This window comes from Haliaeetus albicilla, chromosome 13, assembly GCF_947461875.1.
Source record: "Haliaeetus albicilla chromosome 13, bHalAlb1.1, whole genome shotgun sequence".
NCBI classification, from domain to species: Eukaryota; Metazoa; Chordata; class Aves; order Accipitriformes; family Accipitridae; genus Haliaeetus; species Haliaeetus albicilla.
Genome location: NC_091495.1, coordinates 9,562,454 through 9,582,590, shown reverse-complemented (window position 1 = coordinate 9,582,590; position 20,137 = coordinate 9,562,454).

Sequence of the window (20,137 nt, the reverse complement as noted above, 5' to 3'; positions counted from 1 at the left end):
ATCTTAATTATGAAGCAAAATTTAAAGTCTCCCCAGATCTGGAGGAGGAAATTCAGATCAGAGTCTAAATTTCAGGACATAGGTCCCTCCAGTGATGCAGTAATATACAACAGAAACACATACTGTGGGATGAATAAAAATGTGTCAAACTCCTGCCTGATATTCAAGATGATGCACTAAGCAGCTGGGTAAATTCTATCTTGCCAATATTAAAACCAGAAAAATATGATCTACCTCTATGCACTCCCCTACCATGCCATCTCATCCCTAGAAATTAAGGAGACAAGGAAAAAAGGATGAAAGGGACATTCTGCACCCTTCCTCCCTGTCTCAGAGGCTCTGAAAAGTTCATAATTTAACCAAATTTGTCTCTAACTGAAATTACTAGCCTTCCTTCCATATTTAGAGAGTTTCTGCTTGTTGCTTTAATATAATTCCTCTGAGGATCTGCCAACTTCCTAAGCTCCTTTCCCTTAGACTTCTTTTTCTCCATCTGTAATTCTGAATGTGTTTATTTTACAAGTGAAACAAAACTCTTAATTGATCTAAGGAAAGGCAGTCTTTCAAATTAACCAAGTTCTCAGCTGTGCATATAAGAATATTTGTAGATACGTATCAAAACACGAGCATCAACCATCAAATGCAGGCAAGATATCATGTAGCTGATGTTATAGTGAATCCATATTATGTTCCTAACTAAGACCATGAGAAACATTCACTATAAAACCACACAGTACAAACACAGAAACTTAAATCATGCTCATTGAAAAGTTTGCCAAGGTTCATGAATCTTTTGAACCAACCTGGGCCTATTTTGAAACGAACACAAAACATGATTTTGTATTGAAACCAGGTGGGACTCAGAAGTTTTTGTTATTTGGGGTTCATTTGGACTTGAAACCTGAAGCTGAAATCAAAGGATGGAACCCAAAAGTCATCCAGCTGAAGAAAATCTTTCTGATATGACCAATGAGAAATCATAGATTTTTCTTTTTTTTTAAGTGAAGCAATCAAGGCATGTATGCCATTAGAGTGGGAATCATATGTTATGATTGCACACGTTTTGGGAGAGTGCTCTGAAGGAAGGCACAGTAGGGGAACAGAAGTAGCTGATACATGTCTTATCCATTAAGAGTCTCCATCCGTATCAGTGAAGGACATATGTCCCCCTGTTATCTGCTGGATATAATCAAGACAGACAGGAGTCTGAAAGTCCAAAATTCTGTATTGCCGGCATCAGAGAGAACTGATAAACTGTCACTTGTGGTAGAGAAACAGAAGGAATAAAGTTTTTTGCTGTCCCTGTGAGATACTGAGCACTCCGAGTGTCCTAAAAGTAGGAGTCACTGGTGGCCATAAATCTGTAACAATATGATTGTGAGTTTGTACCAAATTATAGAAGGCACATAAACAAGGAGCTGGTTTTGTCCAGTTGGAGGCCTCTAAACTTGTAGTCCAGAAGTCTTGACTCTGTTACAAATGAACTCCTTTTGGTCTCATTTTCTCAGTCTGCAAAATAGGTTGCATGATGCAAAGCAGATTTTGTAAGGCATTTTAAGATCCTTACAAAAAAGCACAGTATAAAAGATAAAATATAGTACAAAATAGTAAGAAACCTAAAATATGCAATTCACATTTGCTAAGGTAAATACTCAGATGTTCTTTCTGGATAAGAGAAGGAAGATGAACTTATAGGCAAATGTTTTTTGTCTTTCGTGATAGCCATGTGAGAACAGTGGGGGTTTTTCAAAAAAGTATGTAAACAACAACCAGTCCACAAATCAAACAGCATCTTCTGAAGTAGCTTCATTTCCGAAGGCAAACTAGTAGATGAACAAGGCGCTGACTGAAGAAGATTTAGAGTTTAAAACTATTTCCACCAGAAATATTTTTTTTCACCAACTCCTACATTAAACAAGGAAAACTTTAAATATGTCTTTGAACAGTAACTGTTGCACATTTTACAACACAAGAGAAGGCAAGGCCAAACTAAAGCCCACTAAATTTTCAGTACCATGAAACCCTAAAGTGAAGGCTCTGGGGAACAGTTCAGTTCATTGCCATGAAAGCAAACACATGAGAGAAAACTCTTTGGATCCTTTTCCTACCACACACAGTTAAAGACACGTGAATGTGGGAAAGAATTTGATTGACTTTTTAAAATTTTTAATGACATGATTCGAGTGTTTGTAAAAGGTACTGGATTAAGACATGTCTGGAGATGGCAAGGACCCTGCCAGCCCAATTTTCCCAATTGTCTCCTGGGTAGTTTGCAGGTCCGCCTAGCTAGCAGAAGTAAGCCAAATCCATTAAATTAATTTCATAAAAACATTCAAAGAGGAACCAGGTGACCCATGTTCACCTTCACATCTCAATCTCTGCAGAGTTTGAAACAGGCTCAAATCAAAGGGTGTCCTTGCCTCCCAATGTATTTATTTTTTCTTAGATATTAATTTCTGGATCCAAAGTTCTCCAAAAATCTATGTGTTCAGATCAGCAGCTCTGGTTCATGTCCATCTCTTTACACAGTGTTCTTACTTGCTTAAAAGGATGAAAACAAAGAGATTGCCAATATAAAATGACCAAAGCTGGTGGAAAACATTTGTTTCTAATATCATTTCTAAAGGGATTTCATCAGTCTCCCTCTATAACTAATAGAGATAAGAAGTTAGACTGTGTATTTAAATGGAAGTAACCTAATAGAAGTAATTAATAGAGATAACAAGGTTAACTCTTACTGCACGGAGTCTGGCTTCATGCTGAGCTGATACACTAGTCTGAGGAATGACTTTGCTTTTGCAGTTTTGCAGCTCTTAACATGTGATATGATCAAAGTGCTTTTCAATGCAAAAAGTAAATATTAGGGCAGCAGAATTGCATTTTCTCTAAGAAAGGTGACCTACGGGCAGTTTTGGGTTCCTTTATCACACCATGCCCTTCTGCCTAACCTGGGATCGCTTGACAAGGAGATAAGAGTGAGAGGATCCCACATAACGGTGATGTTGTGCCTCAACCCTCCCAGTTATCCAAGTACATTATCATCAAGCCCCATGTGCATAAACATCTGGAGTGGTCACAGGATTTGGTATCTGATTAGCATTAGCAGATGTGTGAGGATCCAAGGAAGTAACAGAGCAATTTTCATTTCCATTACTCTGCTGATCCGCCTCCTGAGCTGCTTGCTTACTGTTTGGAGTCGCTTCCATCCCCCCTTCCCCAAGCCATTTCTTTCCACATCCTTTTTCTCCCTCTTTCCTTGTACCAAATGGAGAACAGCTATGTGGCTGAGCTCTGCCCCAGGGGCAGGATGCAGGAACAAGAAGCAGAGGACAGAAACTTTGAAGGCAAATAAAAAGGTAATCCTGTAAACTGATGACTATTTACTGAGCCCTTCTCAGAATCCAGAAGACAAATGAAAAGTGTCACTTTAGAAACCTCATTATTTTAAGCCAGCTTTGTGAAGGCTTGCTTAATATTTTTGCGTTTGGTGTTACCAATACTGTCAGTGCAACAGCAACAGCTCCCAGCTGTTCTTGCCACCCGGCTTCCCAAAATGGAGGGTGACTTTGGGGGTGGGGGGAGTTGTCTTTTTTGTTGTCTTTCTTTTTAAATAACAATGATTTCCCATGCTCACAAACAAGATCAACACAACAGGCACGAGTCTTCACTCACACGTACTGCCCGGTAATGAGAAGAGGAAAGTTCAGGACAGTGACTCTGTTTTGCTGGACAACAAAAGTACCAACAAACTGGACAAAGAGCACAGAAGGATTAAAAAAAAGCCTCTGATTCAAAGCAAATATTTTTATTTGAATTTTCAAATGAATGTACTTTTACTGCATTCCTTCCTTTCTGGGCTCACTTTCCATAAACATGCTAGTGAATGAACTTTATAAACAGGAATACTTGCTAAAAGCTAATTTTAGAGACTGAGTTTTCAACTGTTCTCCAAAAGCAAATTCCAAACCAAACTTTAATATGAATTTTACACTAGTGATACAACTTGGGCACGCTTGGCCTACCCAAGACCACTACTGATGACCCAGCTACAGCAAGTGCCATCCTCAGCCTCCTCCCTGTCCCTGTCCCTGCTCCCTGCCACTGCCACTGCTAAAGGAAACTGTCCCAAGCTTCAAGCCCTGCCAGTTCAGATCTGCCTCCCTTTGCTCCCTAGCTCACCTCTGATATGATTATGGTTAAAGAATAATGTGAAACTTATTACAGTTTGGCAATTTTTTTTCAACTGAAATGCATAGAACCAGGCCAAAGACTTAAGAAATTCCTAATTAACTATTTAACCTAGCAGATCTGACAGGACAGTAGCTTCTGGCAGAGGGGAAGGGACAAGCAGTCAGGAATGGCCTGGGAGTGGTGATACTTAGCACAGGTCAGCAGCACTTTGTCTGTGTTACTTTGTCTGATGGCATGCTTAGAAATACAAACTTTTTGGTGAGTTGTATAAGCCATTTCACTGGGGAGCATAGCTAAAACCATCTAACAAACTCTGTGCAACTCTGTTCACAGTGAGTTTTTCCCTAATGGGTTGTTTTTCAAATGCATCTAAAATGTTGATTTTGCAAAGAAGCACATGAAGAATACAAAACATAGTTAGAGTAAACATGTGAACATAAAAGCATCAATGCCAGTGGATAAATTGCTATTAATTAGTTGTCTAGCTCTAAAGAAAAGTTGCTTCAATCACCTCTCATGGGTTGTTGCATCAACTGTTCTCCATTTCCATAAGAAGTAGATAAATGACCAACTGGTGAAAATCTGCACACACCTTAGTGTCCCCAGAGAGTCAAGAAGCAACATATCTTCTGTTCCACCTCAGGCCCATCTCTAATAAGAAGGTTAAAAATGTATCTACCATAAGGTATAGAGACATTGAGCAATACAAAAAATATGAAAGCAACACAAGAAGTTTGCAATGAAACCACAACTGTGAGAAAAATCAGAGTTAAAGGAAGTGAAATCCCAGCTCTGCTTCTAACTCACTGTGTGGTCTTGGGCAAGCCACAAAGGGCCATATTTTGAACATCTTACACTAGTAACCAGCTCCTTACAAAACATTTCTGCTTAACATTGCAGTCCACAAAACTTGCACTTGAACTATGGAAACAGCCTGAACATGGGTCTACTTATGTGAGGACAAGTTTTTCAGTCTGCTCCTTGAGCTCAATTTGCTTCCATCTATCCACACAAAGCAGAAAAAAGCTCCTACCACTGTGAGAATGGTGTTGCTGGGATTCAGCCTAATTAGTTAACGTTTGCACAGCTCTTGGAAAATGGAAAGTGCGAAGTAAGTGCTATGCAGCTGGAGCAGATGTAGTTTAAACCTAATCTCCCAGCTTTGAATTTGCAGACTTTTTAAGTAGCTGCAGCATGTATGTGAAAAGAGAATAAAGAACTGTCAGGATCTCCTCTCTAGTAGGACTGAAGCCTCTATAAAAGAACACAGCGCATGCTATTTTAACTTGTATTTCTATTTCCCTGCCATGTTATCAAGAGAGTGGCCTGCCACAAGCCACAGACATTGCTCTACAAAACTTTTAGTGTGCTGGGAAGTCCCAGAGATAGCTGCACACCACATCACCGTTATTACATAGTGTAGGTCCAACAGCAGTGCATTTCACGTATTCCAAATCTTTTCCATACACTTGGCACTGTCATACCTTAGTCCCCTAGATTTTGCTCCACCTTTCTTGTTTCCCTAATACGGTTAATGCTACCCAGCTGTTTGCAGTCAGCTTTAAAAACTATAACTAAATTAGCATTCCTGCTGAAGCTTATTCCCTGAGTATATATTCCCTACATTACTGATGTTCTCCATGCATTTCTTGACATTCAAGTATGGCTTCACTTTTATTTGCACAGTGTTATGTTTCAAAAAATAAGAGTCATTTGAGAAAAGGAGAGATGGGCCTGGAGAAAAACTCTGGATCCAAACAGTCCCTGGATGCTGGAGAAGTTTACATCCAGGCTGGACTAGAAATGTGCAAGTAAACCTCATCACTCGTCAGATTCCCTGTCCTTCTGTTAAACTGTGAGTTCTTACAGCATGTATGCCCTAGCAATGGCAAACCGAGACCTTCCCTAATGATAAATTAGGGGGATAAGTTCAATGACAATTATTTAATACAACAACTACACGTTTAAACTCCAGGGTTGAAATTCTGCCTTGCACAGCTTGCACCCCAGCAATGCATTTAGGCATCTTTAAATGAATCTTGCTTTTCACCTACCCTGTAAAAACCAGGGTGGGGAGACTCCCTGCAGTGAGTCAGGTCTTACTGGTGCCCCGTGCAAGCTGCAGAGCTCCAGCACCAGCACCACGTGCTGGGGGTGCTCAGGGTGCAGCCCCATGGCCATCCCACCCAGTATCTGTGCTGTGGCTTTCTGCCCCAGGGACAGACCCTCTGGGGCCCTCAGGATCTCTTCTCACCCAGGTTTGTCATTAGGCCCCTCTAAGGTGGGATGTTAGCTTGGCTTGCTGGTTCAGACCTTTCAGGATTGGGTCCTAAAGAAAATATATGTTTTGGTAATGCCGTGGTATCAGAATGTATGATTTTCTTGGAAAGTGGCAATTTAAACAACCTCCCAGTAATGTGGCCCTACCTGGATTCCTAAACCTACAAAAAATAAATCATTTTTTTATTATTCAACCGTCATGCAGTCCTTCTATCCCTGTAACTATCTGTCTTGTTTGAGTGTGGCTTACAGACATTTATTCAACAGGATTGTTCACCGCTCCTGTGCCTGAGTAATGTGAATTTCTTCCCCTTCCTTGTTCACTATCATTTGTACAAAACAAATGTCCTCTCCTATTCCGTGTCCAAACCCTAAGCCCACGGTGAGCACGTTGCCCCCCTCCCGCTGCGCCCTGAGGGGGGGCAGCGAGGTGAGTCAGCCCCTGCACTCCTGGCAAGAAGCTCTGAAGCCCTCTCCGAGAAACAACAGCTTAATGAAGGGGCAAGCAGGAGGGAATTAAAAATGCATCTGCATAAAACAAGTCAGTCCCCAGCAAGCTCCTGCTGGCAGACTGCACACTGGCCTCCGATTCAGCAGCAGATTTAAGCGGACGCTAACGAACGATTTCACTGATGGAGAGAGGAGTCCGTGTGTGCCGAAAGTTCACTGCTTGCTGAAATCATTTGTTCGGTCAAGTTTCAAAGGCCTCTGTCTTCTGCGGCATTAAGGGTCAGATTATTAATTTAATCGAGTGGTTGTGCTATGCAAGGAAGTGGAAAAAATCTGCTTCCACCTTGGCCAGAGCAGTAAAGCCTGGAGCAGGTTTACATGGTTTTTCATCGCTGTTAGTCCCTGCGACAAGCAGAATTGAGTCCCTGCTGCTCCTCACCCGAGAAATGTCAGTGTCAGTCCTGGCATGGTCCTTCCTCCACTTTTTGCCAGTAGGAAATCACTGATTGCAGCAGACCTCTTGTTTATCCGTTGCTGATCCCTGCACAGCCCGCTCTCACAAGCCATCAGTGGATCCAATGCAAGCATCAGGAGTGCATAGCACTAAATGTGCACATTTGGGTTTCACATATTTAATTCCAGGTTTTGTTTGAGGGCCTTTAAGCAGGGAAAGGGCTGGATAATTATATTGGGGGGGAGGGGTAATACTAATTTCATAGGAGGGAGATACTTGGAAAGCAATGGTACTGAAAGAGACCTAATGGACATTAAATTAGATATGAAATTTCCATCTGCTAAAATGGCAAAAAGCCTCATGCAAATATGGGATGCATTTACCGACAATCCATGTCACAGGCCAAAAAAAAGGAAACTTTCTTTCTTTAAATGGCAAAGTACCAACAATGGCATAATACCTAGAATGCTACAGTCAGCTCTTGACATTATTGTGTTCAAAGAGTTCAGAGAAAATTAACAGAAATGAAGAAATGCTGGAAGAAGAGGTCTATAAAAAGTGTTAAGTGACTGTGTGTGCATGCAGAAGGACGCAGTCAATTCACGCATCGGCCCCAGAGCACAGCCCGGAGAGAGTCCAACATAACCCAGACTGCTTTAAGCTTGCGTGAATGAGGCCCACCAAAACGGACACATCTCCAATCCCAAAGTGAAATGAATCCAAAGATGGGGAGTCCCCCTCCACAAAACTGAGCAGGAGTAGAGCTAGATGAAAAATGGAGGCTTTTCAGCAGAAAATATTGAGAAAATAGAGCTATTTTTTGAAGTGTTTCCAAGAAACTGTATTCCAGCCTCCTTGTATAGAAGAGGAATCCAGAGATTTGCTCTGAAGATAGAGTGCTGAATTCATTGACCACAAACATTTGATGTGTGCAACTTCAATTACAACTTTCCAAAATTAAAGAAGTGCCTGAAAATTCCAGGAAAATAATCTATTTTTTTCTCTTTTATCACTTTTAAACATAACCCATACCTCAATTTCTTTCTGTGTTTGCCCCTACCACAGCATCATGTCCCTGCACTTCTTTTCTGCTCCTTTTGTAGCCATTTCTCCCTTCCAATGAAATGGGTAATTCACAAGTACATAGAGCTCTGCTGCAGGGAGTCCAACTCTGCATTGTCATGAATCCTGTCCTCACTTGACCTAAAGGTTTAATTGGTGATTGAAGATATTTAAGTATAATCCAGTATTAGCATAATATGGGTGGTAATTAGTCTTGGGTTTGAAGGAAGGATTATATGCCCTGGCCACTTTCCTTGTGGCTATCCCTCTGGCAAACCACGGGCCTATTTCCATTACTGTATATCCCAGCTTAGGAGAATTCTAACAGAAACACAAGATAAATGCATTTCTGCTATTATTTTATACTTAAATAAAGACTGTTAAGGCACAGGCAAACACAGTGCCAAAGGTGCTTTGAAGGCAAGGACATCTGCCTTCAAACTATTTTTGTACTTAGCATTTCAATCCAAAACTGGAGGCTCTGACGTGCATTCTGACGAAATTTACACTTGACCTACTCGTTATGAAAGTTATCACAGGATATGCTGCTCGCTAATAGGAAATAATAAATAACCATATCAACGCAAAACTGTTTCCTGCACTGCTAATTGCACACAAGAAACTCTTTCCAGTTAAAGGAAATGATCTATGCAAAGAGCATTAACATTTCTGGCCTAATTGATAAAATGATTAACTGAGTGGGGTCAGGAAATGAAGTCCCTGTCCCCTGGAGGGACAGGGAAATGGGCTGTAGAGATGCTCCTGAGGTGGAGTTCTCACACTATGGGTGACCAAAACCTAATGAGCAGGATTGCCTCGGTGACCTGGCAGAGATTGGGAGGAGCCTGCAGAAATGCTGAATGGGTTTTGACATTAAAGTATGGATAAAGAGGAAAAAATGTATTAAAACAAGTTCATGAATGGGAATCATCATGGAATTAGCATGCAACATCTTTAAAATCCCTGAGAAGAAAAAAGCATTTTGAGGAGATAATTTAAAAGAAGATGACTCTCTGGATCAAAATTAGCTATAGATGAAAATACATACAGTTGTTGGTGTAGCAAAGAACAGAAATTGGCGTAACTTTTTCTGCTCCAACAAAACTTCCAGAGGCTTGGAGTAGCTGAGCTGTCAAATTCCCCAGGGCTGTAGAGTGTGGAAGGAAATGGCCAAGAAGATCTGCCAAGGAATGAATCCATCACTATTGCCCATTCCCCATACTCCCTGTTCTCACATCACAAGTCATTGGAGAATGGCTTGCTGTACATTTTATTTCAGCCAGTTCCCATGTGAGTGGATAAAATGATCTGGTTTTCCAGTGATGCTTCCAGGTTTTTGAGGAGTTGTACTGAAATCAGGATATTGTCCTGCAGAGTTTGGGAAGGAGGCTGGAAGGAAGAGAATAAAGGGTAAGCTCCCGCCAACCAAAAACGTGGGCCCCCAACTCATTATTTCCTATGTTCCTTCCTTCGTTGTTCATCCAGTCTATCATCCCACTGTGTCATCCTGTGACATGTGTTTCACATCCCATCCGTTCCAGATCTAAACTTTTTTTCACTCTTCTTCTATTTCTTTCTGCCCTGTCTTTCTTCCAGCAAATAGCCACCCTACATGGGCTGAGCAAATGCACTCACACTGAGTGTCCTTAGAAAGGCTTCCAGAGTTGGCTTCCAAACTCTGATCACCCTCCCAGCTTAGAATTGATGTTGAAAGACTTGCATAAATACACACCCTGCGCCTGTTCCCCTGTTCTGTTCTTCATCCTGGTGTGAATTAGGGAAAGTTCTACTAACATCAGCTATGTAACACTGGTAGAAAAATTACATGGGCGAGCAGAGAATCAGGTCCATCCATTTTCTTCGTTCCAAATGAGATGATGTAATTTGTTTGCCTTCTTAAAATGAAATGGTCTTTCAAAGTTTTTTTTTCCACTGGATATCACATGGGTCTTCCATTAATAATAACAATAGCTACAAGAACAGACTAATTAAAGCACACAGTCTCCTTAGGTTTTTTTATTATTGCTCTCAACATTCACTGTTGAGAGAAATGTGAATAGCAGGAAAATAACTCAAAATATTACTTCACAAAGATTGATTCAAGTTGCTGTTCAGAAGATACTGCACCATATGGAAAATGTAACTGAGTAGCTGACACTTTTGTTTAGTTTAAACAAGGGTAGGTAAGATCTGATAATGCATGGGATCATTTTGGCACATAGTACAGCCCTCCCAGACCCATTGCATTATGCCTATCATCAAGTTAGTTCATCTAACAGCACAAAGTGGAACACCCTGACCCTTCTTATCCCTGTTAATCACTTTTAAGTAAATAATATCTCTTTGGAGAATAGTGATTCATATGCTGCAACCAAAGATACGGTCAAGCTGTGAACTGGTCTTCCTGCAATGATAGGCAAAGTCAGGGAGCAAAGATAAGGAAGGTTTTTGTCAGACTATTATCATTACTTCACTTTTTAATTGCCTATAAAAGTTTTTTAAAGCAGCAGGACCACATCGAAGAACACAATCCTTTCTGTTTTCTTTCAAGACAGCTTCTAAACAGCTGTTCTGTTTCTCTCCCATCGTCACCTATTTAATTTTAAGATAAGGGATCCTTAGGAATCATTTCCTCTGTGAGCAGCTAGGGAAGGTTATATATCTCTAAAATGTCCTGTGCTATTTCCTTTAAAAAAAGTCAGACCACTTCTTGGTTTCCTGAGGCATTGTTATAGCTCTGATCGTGCAGGGCAAAAGCTGAGCAAGATGTTCAAGAGCCTTGCAGTTCAGACATTTACTTTTGCACTTTTCTTTCTGCTTTCCTTTCCCAGGACCCAACCCTGCTCGATACTGATATGCTCTTGCATTACTACAGCCTGCCATAGGTGGGACCAGGCTTCTGCTGAGCTGCTCCTCGCAATATTTTGGAGAGCTGGGCAGTGAGCTGTCAGTCCCTCTCTTGTGATTTTTAAACTCTTCATTGGGATACAGAGCTGAGGTGTATCTCTCACACACTCATTAAGCTGGCAGTCATGGAGATAACACTTATGCACCCAAAAGGGTTGTCCACACCGCAGAGGACAAAACGATGCAGAATTGACAAGCTACCTTGGATCGAGCTGCTGTGTACTGTGTGGCCAGGTAGAGATACTTGCTCAGGTCCTCCGGCTGGGACAGCAGTGCTCACACACCACAGTTCCAGGGCTGGTGACCCATACGGCTATATGACTAAAACTTTGCCCCTGGGGTGCTTTATAGTAATGTCTGTTCCTGCTGTGGATAAAAAGCCAAGATTTCACTCCCCAAAATGTTTAAGTCAGTTATCCAAACTGCTCAGAAACTGTAGTCAGTTTGTTCGCATAAAGATGGATGACGTGTGCAAGACAGGTACTTCGCAATGGACAGGTCAGGAAGCTCCACTTTATATGTTAGACAGATACATTAAAAGTTTAATTTCTCAGTCCATTTAAAGGAAACACATCATGTTGCAAGGAAGAGTGACTGTATGCTTTTGTCCTTTTATTCATGAGATCCCGTCAGTAAAGACTGTGCTGGAGCAGACCTGGATGTGGATTTGATTTTGTTTTGATTTGCTCTCTCATGTTTTGCTGAGGCTGGGGGAAAGACTGCTACATTATTTGACTTGCCTTCACAAGGAGCAGGTTCAATACACTGAGACATTTAACACATTTGGATGCTTTTATTCCATCGTTTCCCTAAGTACTTAGATCATGGTGCCCATTGTTAGTTTTTGTCAAAGATTATGTCTAACAAGTCTGCTCAGCAGACGGCAAGAGGTCAAATGCCCATCTGCTGTAAATCAACAGTACCCCACTGATGTCCACAAAGCCAGTGGAGCTGTGCCAGTTTACTGGCCAGCTGTCTCAGCTCAGGGTTTGTGCTAGACCATGTAAAGTCTTTTGAGGTGTTTGCAGTTGACTTGAACACATTTAGCTTCAACACCTCAGTTAGAGAGCACTGATAATCTCTAGAAGCAGACCTTGAATGCTTTATTTCCTGAGAAACTGAAGCAGGGTTAAGAGTGTGCTTTTTGTAAGGTCTGGGAAACATATGTAAACTGCTTTGGCAGAGAACCAATTCTTTGTAACTATCTAATGCTGAATGAAAATGTTCTCTATAAGACACAGTCTTCTCCTATGGAAGTTTTCTGCAGATGCCCATATTCCCTTTTTTATCACTTTACTTGCCATGATATACATAGAGCAGTCCTATAAGTTTCTCTATTTGTTTTTTTTTTAATTCTCAACTATTTAAAAAATTTCATCTCCCTACTTATTTTATGTATTTTAAGCATTCACCAGGTCTACATGGAGCTTGAAATAGTTATGGTTCTATTTACTGTAGAATAGAGGGGGGGGAACCACAGAAGAACCAAAATCTTGCTTTTACTAAGTGGGTGAAAATTTTTCTTATACACTGAGAATCTTTGATAGTCCTTAGGAACAGATATTGAGCATGACATTACATCCCAATGTAGAGCAAAAATGAGAGGTCTAGGACTCCACAACATGACTTTGTCTTGGCATTCTTTGAGCATCCACAAGAAAATGCAAGAGCTTCACCTATAGCACAACAAAACCCCATGTGACAATTAATTTGTTCACAGCATAGTGTGAAACTGAATCTACTCTATGTTAAGTACCATAAGCCAGGCAAGTGAAAGATTATAGTCCTATAAATTCATATACACATAGACAAGCACACACAAAGCTGAGCCTGCTGAATTACAGAATACTTTGTGTTTCTTTAATTCACTTTTATGTAAACAAAATAGAAAGGGCATACCCAGTGCTTTACTGCTTGACACCATCACCATGCTCAAATAAATTGTTTTAGTATCTTTGGAACAACTTTTCTTTTTGTGTTTGTATCTCCTCACATACGGTCCTCTTCTATCTTTTGGAATTGAATAAAAAAAAATTCAATACTTTTATAGAGACATGCAACATTTCACTTCCAAAAAGATGTTGTAAATAGTTTAGTGTCAGAGTACAAGCTTAAAAAATAACAAAAGAACATGTTTGTGAAGTTTTTGATCTTATCGTGACCTTTGAAACTTGCTGGGTGGTGAATTCATTAAAAGATGCCAAAATATAAGCTCAAGGTCTCAAATTCATTTAGTGCTATAGAAGCCTTCCGTTCCAGGAGGAAATGCATCACTAACTAAATGTGCAGAGCAAACATCAAACCAAACTATGCCGTGCTAATGGTAATTTCTTGAATATCGAATAGTTAACATTAAAATCCTGATTCAATGAAAACAAATTTTTTTAGAGATTCTACATTTTTTCCAGACTTTGTTTAGGGCAGTCAGGTTATGCAATATGTAATTCAGATCAGAATTTCCACTGTACACAACCAGTAACATGTGATGCAAATTAAGGGTGGGCAAACCCATTCAGATACAGACAGGATGAATAAACTCAAACCTCAAATGACAATTTACTCCAAGGTGCTCAAAATGTGCTTTCAGATTTGGAATGTTCATTCTTTCATTTTCAATCACTTTTATATTTCTTCATTCTGAATAGTCCAGCAAGTACAAGTGAATAAACTTTGCAACACATGCTTTCTTAGAAGGCTCTTCCTACTTATCTCTTTTCATGACCAGTACAATTGGTTCTGCCAGCAGTGCCAGTCTCAGTCCAATATTCATTTCTTGTCCCATTTAGCACTTTCTTTTCCATTATCCCTGATTCCATACATTCAGTCCCCAAACTTTAATTTACATCATCTTGAGACTCATCGATTTAGGAATTACACATATTCTTTTTCTTCCTACCAAAATTCTGAACATTTCCACACAACCCTAAACCCAAATCCCAAACAGTTAGTTACTTTCGTGAATGTTAAACGAGCAAACAAGGCTTGCCCCAACCTCTGAAACGTTTAAGACGACCAATACAGTGTTTGCTAGGTAAAAGAAGAACACAAGAAAAAAGGGAACCAAAGAAGAGTGGAAAGAATGTAAGGTATAAATAGACCAGCCCCTCTCACCCCTTCCCTTCTCCCTAGAAACTGCGGTGTGAGTGGAGGGAAGGCAGATATCTCCTGGACAATATCCAGTTGTAAATTTTGCACACAAAATCTTGCTTCCTTTTGCCCTAATACCAGGAATTTTAGTCAAACTAAACAGTACTTGCACATATGAATTGATCGTTCAATTCTTAAATCATATTTTTTTCATAGCTCTTGGTTGAACAACCTGACTCCATAACAGGAATTACCACAGAAGTTAAAACTTTGTGAAACCCTTTGAATTCCTAGAAACAAAACCTTCTTTCTGCTTTGAGAGAGCTGCTCCAGAACCTGAATAGGAAACACTGGTCCAAGAATATTTAATCCTCTCTGTCTGGGAAGAACGACAGCAAAAGAAGCAAACCCAGACAAACACTGAGTCAGTAGTCACGCAGCTTAGGGAATGCCGTGGGAATATTCAGTGTTCATGGAAAGAAAACGCATGGAGAATGCCACAGCTCGGGCTACTGGTACCCCTTGCAGCTCAAATGGGTGATGGGTAACTCCACGGACACCATCTCATTTCTCCTTAAATGTGCAGAACTGCACATGCAGTAGTTTTTTCCCTTCCAGGAAGAACTCTTTTCATCCGATTCCAGCTCTGTTGATCGGTGGGTCCCAAAGGGACAGTGCAGAAATCATACCACATGTAGACAGATGAAACGGGTTAACCTGCTTCAAAGTAGAGCACTTACAGTTAGTCAAGCTTGGTGAGGGGGCACATGGGGAAGAACTATACTTACACTCAGGATGGAGCTTGAATGCGTTACCTTGGAAATATAAGTTTCTTTGTAGAAAATCAAAATCATCCTATCCCAAGCAGCCAGCACACCCACAACTGCAGAGCAGTTGTGCATTCAGGTGCCTGTGACCAAAGGAATCATTCAGCTTCAGAGCTCTGTGAAAAACTCCACAAAGCTGGCAAAAAAAGCACAATTTAATACTTTTGCAATGCAGCAAGACATTTTTCACCCTTACCGCAATGTTTCTGTGAAAATTAAAGGCAATTTTTATTTGCTTTCTAAGGATGAAGGTCTTTTCTGAACAGGACTAAGATTAAGCCCAGGAACAATATAACAACATAATTGAGCAGGCAGGAACCAGCTTGTCATTTGAGAGGAAATTCTGCTCGTTTGAAAGGAACAAGACTTCAAAATTCCCATGAAATACAAATCTTAAAAATGTTTGAAGTCTGTTGCGACATCTTATCTACATAAAAAAAGGATGTATTTGGGTTAAAAGTTGATCACTTTTAACTTTTTGATTTTTAATACAAAAAACGGTCAACTTTTTCATCAAGAAATGTCTTGGACATTATTGAAAGGCTTTGTTGTGTTTCTTTTTTCAAGACAGACATTTGTTAAAATTCATGTCTTAACATATTTAGCTTTAAATGAAAATTACATTCCTCTTTGAAAAATTAATTTGTTAAAAATTGTTATTAATGTTAATGTCCAAGAGCTGTACCTGTTTTACCTTGGGCAAAAAGTTAATGTATTCAGCCCTCCTGCAGTTAGTTTCTCTATTGCTGGACTACAACAAAGTACTTTGGCTTATTTTATGTGCTGGGTAGTATATTAATGTTATTGTCATTTAGATGGAGCAGTATTTCATTACTGGTCTTCCCTCATAATTGAAAAGTGCATTTTTTAATCATCATCAGTTATAGCATCTAGTCAATCATTTTGCTCATTTTCTCACTATGGTGTAATAGGAGACACAATCTACCATTATCTCCACTTCTGTAAATTTATAAGCCTGTTAACAGGAGTAAAAACACAATATATTTACAACTTGCTTTATTGTAAAGGTAAGCGCCTCATCACATTCATTACAGCTGGATACGGTCCAGAATCCTGTATTTTAATTCTAAGCTCAGGAGATACCAATACATTTCTAAATTACTTGTTTTACTTTTTAATCAGGTATTTTCACCATTTTGTCCTTGTACAGAACCTATTACCTTGCATTTAACTAATGCTCGTCTTTCAGACCAGCATGGAGAATCCACCACTTCTCTATAGGTTGTTTGAAAAGTTGTCACCTTCACGGCTAAACTTGTGCATTATGTTATTCATGCTTATTCAGAAAACTCGTTTCTCTTTTTTTACATATGGTGTGTTTCTTGTTGCCAGAAAATGCCACATAAACCAAATTCAATACTGTATTTGGTCCTTCAGTCTAAAAGGTCCATTGATTTCTGGATGGAAGTGGTCTGTGCAGGACTGATTTTTTTATACTTTGTTTTCAGGTGGCTGGTGTAAATTGGGTTTTGTGCATTCTGATAAAATTATGGTTTGGGGTGTAATATATGAAAAGAAATATTTAAGCAATGCATGAAAAGAAAACAAGATAAATGCTGCATCTTTGAAAAGGGGGGAGACTGAACGATATTTCATAACTATTTTTTGAGAACAGTTGGTTTAAATTTCCAAATAACTTTCATTTCAAAGGGACAGTACCAAAACACATGCAAAAAATAAAATTCTAAATAAGGCACAATAAATTATTTCACTGCTTAGGTATTGGATTTCAAAGGGAGAAGAGAGTATGCACAAGGATATTAGAGTGGACTATATTGTATCTTTGGGAATTGCTGTCAAATATTGATGAAAACAGAGAGACTGTCGGAGATCAGATAAAAGAAAGAAATGATTACATTTGGAAGAACAATGTGAAATGTGTGGCCAACAGAGATTTCAAATGTAAGCTAATAGCAATCCACCAAAGAACAAAGCTGGAGGAAGTCCCACATATTCAATCGCATTTACAGTCAGTTAGCATATGTAAAAATTTTACGGTGCATTTTTCCTCATTTTGAAACTCACGAGGTACGCCGTTCAGTAGATCTGGCTGTGACACATAGTTACAGTGCATTGACAAGCATCAACAAGACAGATGAAAAAATGACGAACACTGGTTTTAGCCATTTTGTCATACCTTGTGCTTATCATAACAAGAACACAACTTTTGGCCTTCCTAGAATTTAAGTGAGTTATGAAATGCAGGAGACTTACTGGTTTTACATATTACACATATGTTCATGAAAAGCATTGTCTTCCAGATGCTATTTCTGTGAGTGTCATGGTACCTGGATACAGGACACAGAATGCCTTGTTTGGAAATTTTTAGTCACAATATGAAGCTAAAAGCCATGGTAGAAAGGTTTGTTAACGTATTGCTTTTCCTGGAGTGACCCCTCCTTTCCAGACGAATAGTATTTCAAACAGTCTCTTTTAACCACAAATTTCCACTAAGATAACTGCTGTGATCAGTGAAGATTTTAAGAACTGGCAAATCAACATTTCCTAGGCCTACGTGAAGATTTATCTGTAAGATTTTTAAGTCAGCATAGATAATGACAAAATCATTAATCGTTAAATATGGAAGTAAGGAAGTATAGAGTCCCTCCATTCAGACAGACACGGGCAGTATTACCAGTTCCCTTACAAGTGAGGTAATGTTTTCTTTAACAATATAGCACTGCAGATTTTATGCAGTTTTAAGGCATTTTATGCACAGACTTTTAGATATGTTCAGTTTTGTTAAAAAGGACAATGAACTTTGTGTCCTGTGTTCAGATGCTTGTTACCTCACTTGTAAATCTAGAGCAACGCCATGGACTTCGGTGTAGTTATTGTATACATATGTGTTGTAACTGAGATCACAGTGTGGCCTTATATTCATGTTGGAGAGAGATTACAACCCATCCATTTATTTAAGCAGCACTTGGATATAAATTTACCTTTTGAACCACTGCACATGGGCTCTACAAAGCCAACTACACCCTTAGATTGAAGATGAGATGGGGTTCTTGGTTCTGTTGCTTTGGGCTTGAATCTGGAGTTTCATTTTCTATCTTACCTTTATTGCAGTAAAAATGTAAGATGAGGATGAAGATATCTCATTATAGAAATCTTCCCCATCTTGTTGCCTTACCCTTTTGTGACCATGGGGAGCTTTCACTCACATGTGCTTGCAAAGCCCCGCTGAAGCTGGGTAAATTCCCAAGGAAACGCAAGGCAAAATACAGACGTGGCACCTAAGGGGAAATTCTTTGACTAGCAGTGACTGCTGCATTTGGATTTGAAAAGGCATGATAACATCACCCAAAATATTCAGCATTGGTGATGTTTGCCATGTGATCTTCGGCACACTTTTATTATAAATACACAGATACAGCCCTAATTAGAGTAGAGCATTTCTCTAGCCGTGTTCCTCACTCCTGCTGGAATTGAAATTACTGGCTGTTACATGCATCACCTAACACGTCAGATCCACACACACACATATCCCAGATTTTTACCAACAGCATTTTTACTGTATGAAAAAGAAACCTCCAAAGAAAGATAAAGTTCAGGTAACCTGTTAGCCAGCAATACGCACAAAGTTCACACCAAGACATATTTGCTCACTTTTTCCAAAAACACCCACCACCAACTAACAATCTTCTGATTTTCATGTCCTTGCCCATTTTTAAGAAAAATAAACATAGATTATGAAAGAATCTTTCTACTACTTTTTATTTTTCTGTAGTTATGTTCTTCCAACAGAGATAATCACAGAGCAGAAGCTTTCAGAGGTGGCTGCTGGCTTGGCAATCTTTTCTGAAAAGTACTATAAAGGAGAGATAGTCTTGGAAAAAAGATTAGACAGTTTTGTTTTGATGTCATACCTAGGAAAAACCAAAGAAGTTGCACAGACCAGTAAAGAAGTGACTTGCTCGTTTCTTAATCAAAATGAAATTGCATTAAGTTTAAGGCATATCAAACTTTATCTGGTCTTATAACAGGTAATGCTGATCTGTCAGAAAGCCCTTAAACTATGATAAAACATCAAATGACCTTTGCTTTTACTGTGGCAGGTCCCTTCTCTTTATAGACAGTCCTGCACATTTTTAAGTCAATGTTTTTCTGTCTTGTGTATCAGGGTCTTAAAAAAGTTGTTTACTCTCCTAAACAACATCATGCTGTTGCCATTCTCTAACTGGGATGTGGTTAGGGATAACTGCTCCAGAATTAAATACATTGGGCAAATTGTTGATTACTAACATACTGTAACCACACAAGTATTGTCTTGAGGGATTACTCTGATGAACAAAACACTCAACTGAGCATAGGGAGAAAAGGAGAGGAGTCATAAATGTAGCCCAGAGGGACTGCAGATAAGAGGAGTTGTACTGGAAGTGCACATGATGGCTGCACTGGGCATTTTCCTATTAAGAGCACCATTTGTTCTGGAGACCTGTAGCTGCATCTGAGGACATACCAGGAATTTGGAATTTAGAGGAAACAACATCACTTCTGATAGCTCTACATGTTGCCCCCTAAGCTGAACAGTAGGGCTTTGATTCCCAGCAGCAGAATGGAATAAACCTGTGCTAAGAGACAGTGTCATGATCCAAATAGAAAATGGTAGCATCCCAACTTGTAACCATCTGCATAGGCTATGGAAAGTAGCTTATAGGTTAGAGAGAGGATGAACTTGGAGAAAACAGTAGGCCCTGTGAAATTACTGTACAGGGAACTTTAGCTAGACTTGGAGTTACTCTGTAATTCACTGCTTTTATAAAGCTTATTCTGTTTACCAAGTTTGGTCTCCTCTCAGGTTTCAGCCTCACATGAAGCATCTCAAATTCAATATTTAAATGCAATTAAAGCT